General features: G+C 50.9%; 1 protein-coding gene across 1 annotated transcript in view; it reads left to right on the top strand.

The window, feature by feature from the left end:
• The first annotated feature begins 200 nt into the window (after positions 1–200).
• LOC135092495 (alpha-protein kinase 1-like) overlaps positions 201–6,000 on the top strand; it is a 65,836-nt gene continuing 60,036 nt past the window's right edge. Inside the window, exon 1 of the mRNA XM_063991271.1 lies at positions 201–786. The gene's annotated coding sequence lies outside the window, so the exon portion shown is untranslated. The remainder of the gene's footprint in view (positions 787–6,000) is intronic.

The raw sequence follows: 6,000 nt of genomic DNA, 5'->3' as shown, positions 1-6,000 counted from the left end.
CTCCGTGAGGGAAGCGGTAAGGACGAGAGGAGGAAGAGCAAGGCTGAAGGAGGAGGAGGCGGTGGTGGACGAGGGAGGGGAGGGGGAGGAAGAGGTGTGAGGGGAACCAATGGCGGCGCGGGAGGCTGGGGCGCCGCTCGCCCGCCGCCTCACCACTGCCATTTCTACGGAAAAATACACATTAGTTAGGTGGGGGCTTAAAACCCGGCGGCGCCCCGCCTTGCCAATTCGCGACCACAAAATTCCACGATGCGTGGCTTTTTCTTGGCGGGGAGCGAGGGGGACGGCCGGCAATTTTCGTTGGCTGCTGTACCTGCTCCGACGGACCAATTGTGGGTGTCGGCATTGTGGTCCAGCCCCCGTTGTTGTGGGCTCCATTGTTATCCGGACAATGGTTGGTCGCCGCGGGGGAGGCGTCTCCCTATTGGTCGGCCATTGTGGCCCCGCGCGCGCTGATTGGCTGCGCGCCGCCACGTTTTGTTATGGGGGAACAGTGCGGTGACGTCACGCGCAGCGGCGCCCGCCACTGACGGGAATCCGTAAGAATACTCAGTGTGGCCGGCATTGGCTGTGGAACAACACGGGGGCGGCTGCGCGCATTGTTCGCGGGCTGCACACTCACACACGGAGCTCACTCTGTGCCGCGACACGCCCGACGACACACTATGTGTTGACGTGCTACACCAGCGCTCTGTGCTGCACCACCAGCAGGACCACACATTGTTTACAGCGGAGCGACGCACAACCCGGACGGCGCGGGGCCGACGGAGGCGGAGTGTCACACAGGTAAGGTGCTCACCTGGGCTGACCAGCGGCCGGACTTGCAGGCACAGCCCGACCCTACACCAACAACAGGGCCACTGCTGCCTCTTGGCACTCGCCCTGGTTGTGGCACGCGCCTATCAAACATACTCGGCATCGGCTAAGTTTGGCACCTTGGCGATGGGGCGGAGGTGGCCAGCAGTGCCGCGAGCCGCCCCATCATGTCCGCCGCCGCCCGGGCCTCCTGCTGCTTCGGTCTCCCTGCCGACCGCCCCTGCACACCCAGCAGGATGCCCTTGGGTCCCTGCTAACCTGCTGGCGTGGTGGGCGCCGCGGGTGGCCTGGCAAGTGCCCGGGGGAAGGTGAGCGCGGGCGGAAGGCGACGCTACCGCCGCCCGACGCCGCCGCCCCGCCGCCTCTCGACCAAGTTTCCTCCGAATTACCCATCGGCCGAGACCGATTTATGTGACCATAAATTGCGGTGAGTCTCCAGGATGCCGAGGAAGCGGCACCGGAAATAGCGTGTCTTAACGTGGGCTGATGTGATGGTGGTGGTGGTGGTGGTGGTAGTGGTAGTGGTGGTGGTGGGCGTGGGGCGGCGACCCCCGGCAGGTGCCGCACCCACGCCCTCGCGACCACGTATGCAACGCTAAAAAACGTTTATATATAAACATTCTGGATTTGTTACAAGTGATGTGACGTGCGGACGGGTGTGTCTCCGCGGGGCGCTGGTGCCCCGCGGCGGAGCGTGTGTGGTGCAGTTGGGGGCTGGCGACACGGCAACACGACTCCTGCTGCTGCTTGAAGTACAGCGACACGACGCCCCAAGTTGCTCTGCTTTTGCGGCGACCGTTTCAGGCTTCCTCCCCTCCGTGGAGCGAAAATAAGCAAGTTGGGGTGCAAAAACCTGCGATTAGTTATAAATATTTGCATCACCAGGTAGGCCACGGTGCATCCCAGCCAGGGTGACGGGCCACTCATTAGCCAGGTGTGGTGGCCAGGGCGGGGCCTCGACCACCCCACTCTTACTACTTACTGCTCTGCCTCTTGTATATACATTTCTTCACCATTCTATCTTTATCCTCTCTCTCTCTCTCTCTCTCTCTCTCTCTCTCTCTCTCTCTCTCTCTCTCTCTCTCTCTCTCTCTCTCTCTCTCTCTCTCTCTCTCTCTCAGGATGCGAAGTGTTTCTGGGAGGTCATCTTTAAAGGGACTGAAGTGTGTGATGTGAGTGTACCTGTGAGAGGAAACAAAAAAGTGAGGTGTGTGTGGCGGCGGGGCGGGGGCGGACCTGGAGTAAGTAGTGTGAGTAGTAAGGAAGATGTCGCGGAGTAACTGAGGGACGGGACAGGAAGCAACACACACATTAGAGCATCGACGTGTGTGTGTGTGTATGTGTGTGTGTCTGTGTGTGTGTGTGTGTGTGCGTGTGTGCTTACCTGAAGCTGCGTGCGTTACCTGCATGGCGCGGGAACCTCCCCCAAAAATATCCAAGCTTGTCAGGAAAATTGGGGCAGGTGGTGCGTGTATGTATGTATGTATGTATGTGTAGAGCGAGAAAGAGAGAGAGAGAGAGAGAGAGAGAGAGAGAGAGAGAGAGAGAGAGAGACTGGTGTAGTGAGGTGCGGATGGCAGTGGGATGTTTAGTGTTAGTGGGAAAGTTGCAAGTACACAGGTATACTCTCTCCTCCGTGCTGGGTGTAGGTGTGGCTAATTGGATTCGGACGAGGTGTGCTTCCCGGTGCCTCCTCTGCAGGTACACATGAAGGTATTTTTGGGTGTAGTGAAGCGTCTTGGGTGGAAATCAAGGGTTCTGTATCTCTCTCTCTCTCTCTCTCTCTCTCTCTCTCTCTCTCTCTCTCTCTCTCTCTCTCTCTCTCTCTCTCTCTCTCTCTCTCTCTCTCTCTCTCTCTCTCTCTCTCTCTCTCTCTCTCTCTCTCTCCGTACTAGTAAGTGAAGGAGGAAGGTAAAGGAGGAGAAGAGAAGGAAATGGAGAGGCAGTAGCTAAGGGACTAAGGAAGATTTTAAAGCGTGTGTAGTAAAGGAAAGGAGAACTAAAAATGAAGCGGAAACTAGAAGAGGAGACGTGAGTGAGGGAGGAGGAGGAGGAGGAGGAGGAGGCAAGGATGAGATGCGGCAAAATACACATCTAAACATTAAGAGAGCGAGCGAGAATGAAGAAGGAAAAAAATAAAAGAAAAAAAAAAGAAAGAAGGAAAAAAGATCACACGCGCATACGCCTACACTTGCAACTCGAGCTACGCACACACACACACACACACACACACACTCACACATGTACGTAACTTTTTTCTTTTCTCTTTTTTTTACTGGTAACAATCTCTCTCTCTCTCTCTCTCTCTCTCTCTCTCTCTCTCTCTCTCTCTCTCTCTGGGGTGGTAATGACTCCGGATCGATATCTAACAGTGCTCTAATGAAGGATCGAGTGTCCGTGGTCGCCCGAGGGGAGGAGGAGGTGGAGGAAGAGAGAGGGAGAGGGAGAGAGAGTGACTTAGTAGGAGAAAAATCTTACTCTCACTTATATACCGTGTGTGTGTGTGTGTGTGTGTGTGTGTGTGTTCGTTAGTTGTATTTCATCTCCACTCGAGTATTGCATTACCTTCCCTCGTGTTTTTCTCTTTCTTGCTCCTTCCTTCCTCCTTCCTTCTCTTTCCTGCCCTTCTCCCTCCCGTTTCTTCCCTCCCTCTCCGCGTCTGCCTCCTTCCTTCGACCCCCCTCCGTTCCTCCTTCCTCTGTTCTCGTGTCCTGTTGTGCTTGTGACCCTGGGTGTGTCTGTGTGTGTGTGTGTGTGTGTGTGTGTGTGTGTGTGTGTGTGTGTGTGTGTGTGTGTGTACGCGTGAGACAGACACTCGTTCATCACTTTTAATTCTGAGTCGCGTTTTCTCTTTTTTTGCGGTAAAATGAAACCTGATTCCTAAACATGACCAAATCGCGCCCGCCTCCCGCCCTCATCCTCCTCCTCCTCCTCCTCCTCCTCCTCCTCCTCCTCCTCCTCCTCCTCTCCTCCTCCTCCGCTGGTTCAACAAAGCGGCCCAACACCGTAAATCAATCAGGCTTTCGCGAGTTTTTCACGTAAATCAGCGCAAAATATTCCCGTTTTTACCGCCATTATCATTACTATCAGCATTATTATTTATATCACTATTCTTATTATCACTATCATTATTATTATTACTGGTGGTGTCTTCCGCGTTCCTTCGCTATCGTCCTCTGCGCTGCGGCCTGAATAAAGCGGAGAATGCTCTTAGCTCGCTATTGTCTTTTCTTTTCGTCTATTTATGTGTGGCTGCAGTTTTGTGTCGCGCCTCTTCCTCTTCTTCCTCCTCCTTCTTTCATCAACTCACAGCTGCTTCCTTCCCTGCTTTCTGCTTTTGCCTCGCCTGCTTAGTTAGTGCATTATTTCATATTCACTTGTGTTTGATATATATATATATATATATATGCATACGTACATCACATTTTCTTTTTTATATTTTTTTTTCACCGTTGTCGTCTTCGTCTGCTCCGTCACCTTGCCTCCTTCTCGTCCTCGTCGGTGTCGCTTATAAATGAACTGGTTCGTGTCCTGTTTATTTATTGAGTCGTTCAGTCACTCGTTCCTTCTCCTCCTGCGTAGCGCGTTTGATTCTTTCTTTTCTTTGTTTTGTTTTATTCATTATGCTTTGAACGTGCCCAATTTCGCGGATGCATTTTTGTTTTATGCTTTCAATTTTCTTTTGTTGTTTTATTTCGCGCTCACTTTTCATTCAGTGCTTGTGTTAATGGTAGCGTGTTCTGAATCGCCTGTATTTTTCCCCGTTATCTGTTTTCATCCTTCTTTTCTCTCATTATCTCTCTTAGTTTAGCGTTGCGGTGAACACGTGTGCTGCTCCTGGTGGTGGTGGTGGTGGTGGTGGTGGTGGTGAACTTCCGTGGTGTAGGTGTAGGGCTGATGGTGGTGGTGATGGTGGTGTTGCTAGTGGTGATGGTTGTAGTATCGGCGGCTGTTACTACTACTAGTTTATTTGCATTCGATATTATGTTGTTTACGTTTGAGCGTCGCGGCGAGAAGCTTATCTTTCATTAGCGATATTTGTTCCCTACTTAATTTTGGATGATGATGATGGAGGAGTGGCGGAGGAAGCACACCAACCAGGAAGAGGATAAGGAGGAGGAGGAGGAGGAGGAACAAAACGACTGATAATGAAGGATAAGGAAGAGTACTATTATTCTTTTTAACCGTAGAAATTACAATAGTAGAAAGCATTTGTAGTAGTAGTAGTAGTAGTAGTAGTAGTAGTAGTAGTAGTAGTAGACCGCAGAACTGTATCCTTTACGCCTCTTCAACTTCCACCGATCGAAACAGAAGCAGGAACAAGGACGTGAGGAAGACACGCCGCGAAGTGCCGGTAACTGGCTTGCGTTACCGGCGTCACCTTCCCCGATGCTCACTTAACGCAGCCCAGAGGCGATACCGCACAGGCGACTAAGGACATTCCCGATCGTGACAAGACGGAAGCGCTGTTTGCTGATTACTCCCGATAACAGCTACCGTGTTTTATTTCCTTATTGATATTTCCGCTGTTCCGGCTCCGATTTATATCCTGATTTTTACGGACTGATCCGATTTCATGTCGTTCGTTATCGGTGTTTAGCGGAGATGGTGATGTGCACTGATTTTGCCGATTGTTAAGGGTGTTGTTAAGTCTTTCCGATGTGTTTGAGTGGTGATTGTTATTGTTACCGATGTAATAAGTAGTTTTAAGTCACCATTGTTATTATTATTGCTATCGGACCTGTGGCATCTCTTCCGCATTTTCACCGATATGTATACATTTTTTTCTTCTTTAACTGCGCGATTTTCTTCCTGAAACTCCATAACAAACCCCGCGTGTTATCGGAAGCCCACACACATATACGGAAGTCACTCATAAATCACTCTTTTCTTTTTTCCGATTTTTCGTGCACAGATGCAAAACTTAATCGTGTATTTTATTTTTTTTACAGAACCTTTCATTTTTCTTTTTTTTTCCCGATTTACTGTGCCTTCATCGATTGCGCCGTAGCCGATACGTGTCACAACCGATAGAATAACTTTCCGATGTACGTAAATCGGTTTAAAAAGGCAAAAGAGCGGACAATGTATATTTCGTGGAGTGATGGAAAGATCAATATCGGATCAGTGTGAGAGAGAGAGAGAGAGAGAGAGAGAGAGAGAGAGAGAGAGAGAGAGAGAGAG

This window comes from Scylla paramamosain, chromosome 1, assembly GCF_035594125.1.
Source record: "Scylla paramamosain isolate STU-SP2022 chromosome 1, ASM3559412v1, whole genome shotgun sequence".
Taxonomy (NCBI): Eukaryota; Metazoa; Arthropoda; class Malacostraca; order Decapoda; family Portunidae; genus Scylla; species Scylla paramamosain.
Note: the sequence above shows the minus strand (reverse complement) of the source record. Positions and strands in the feature narration are given on the sequence as shown.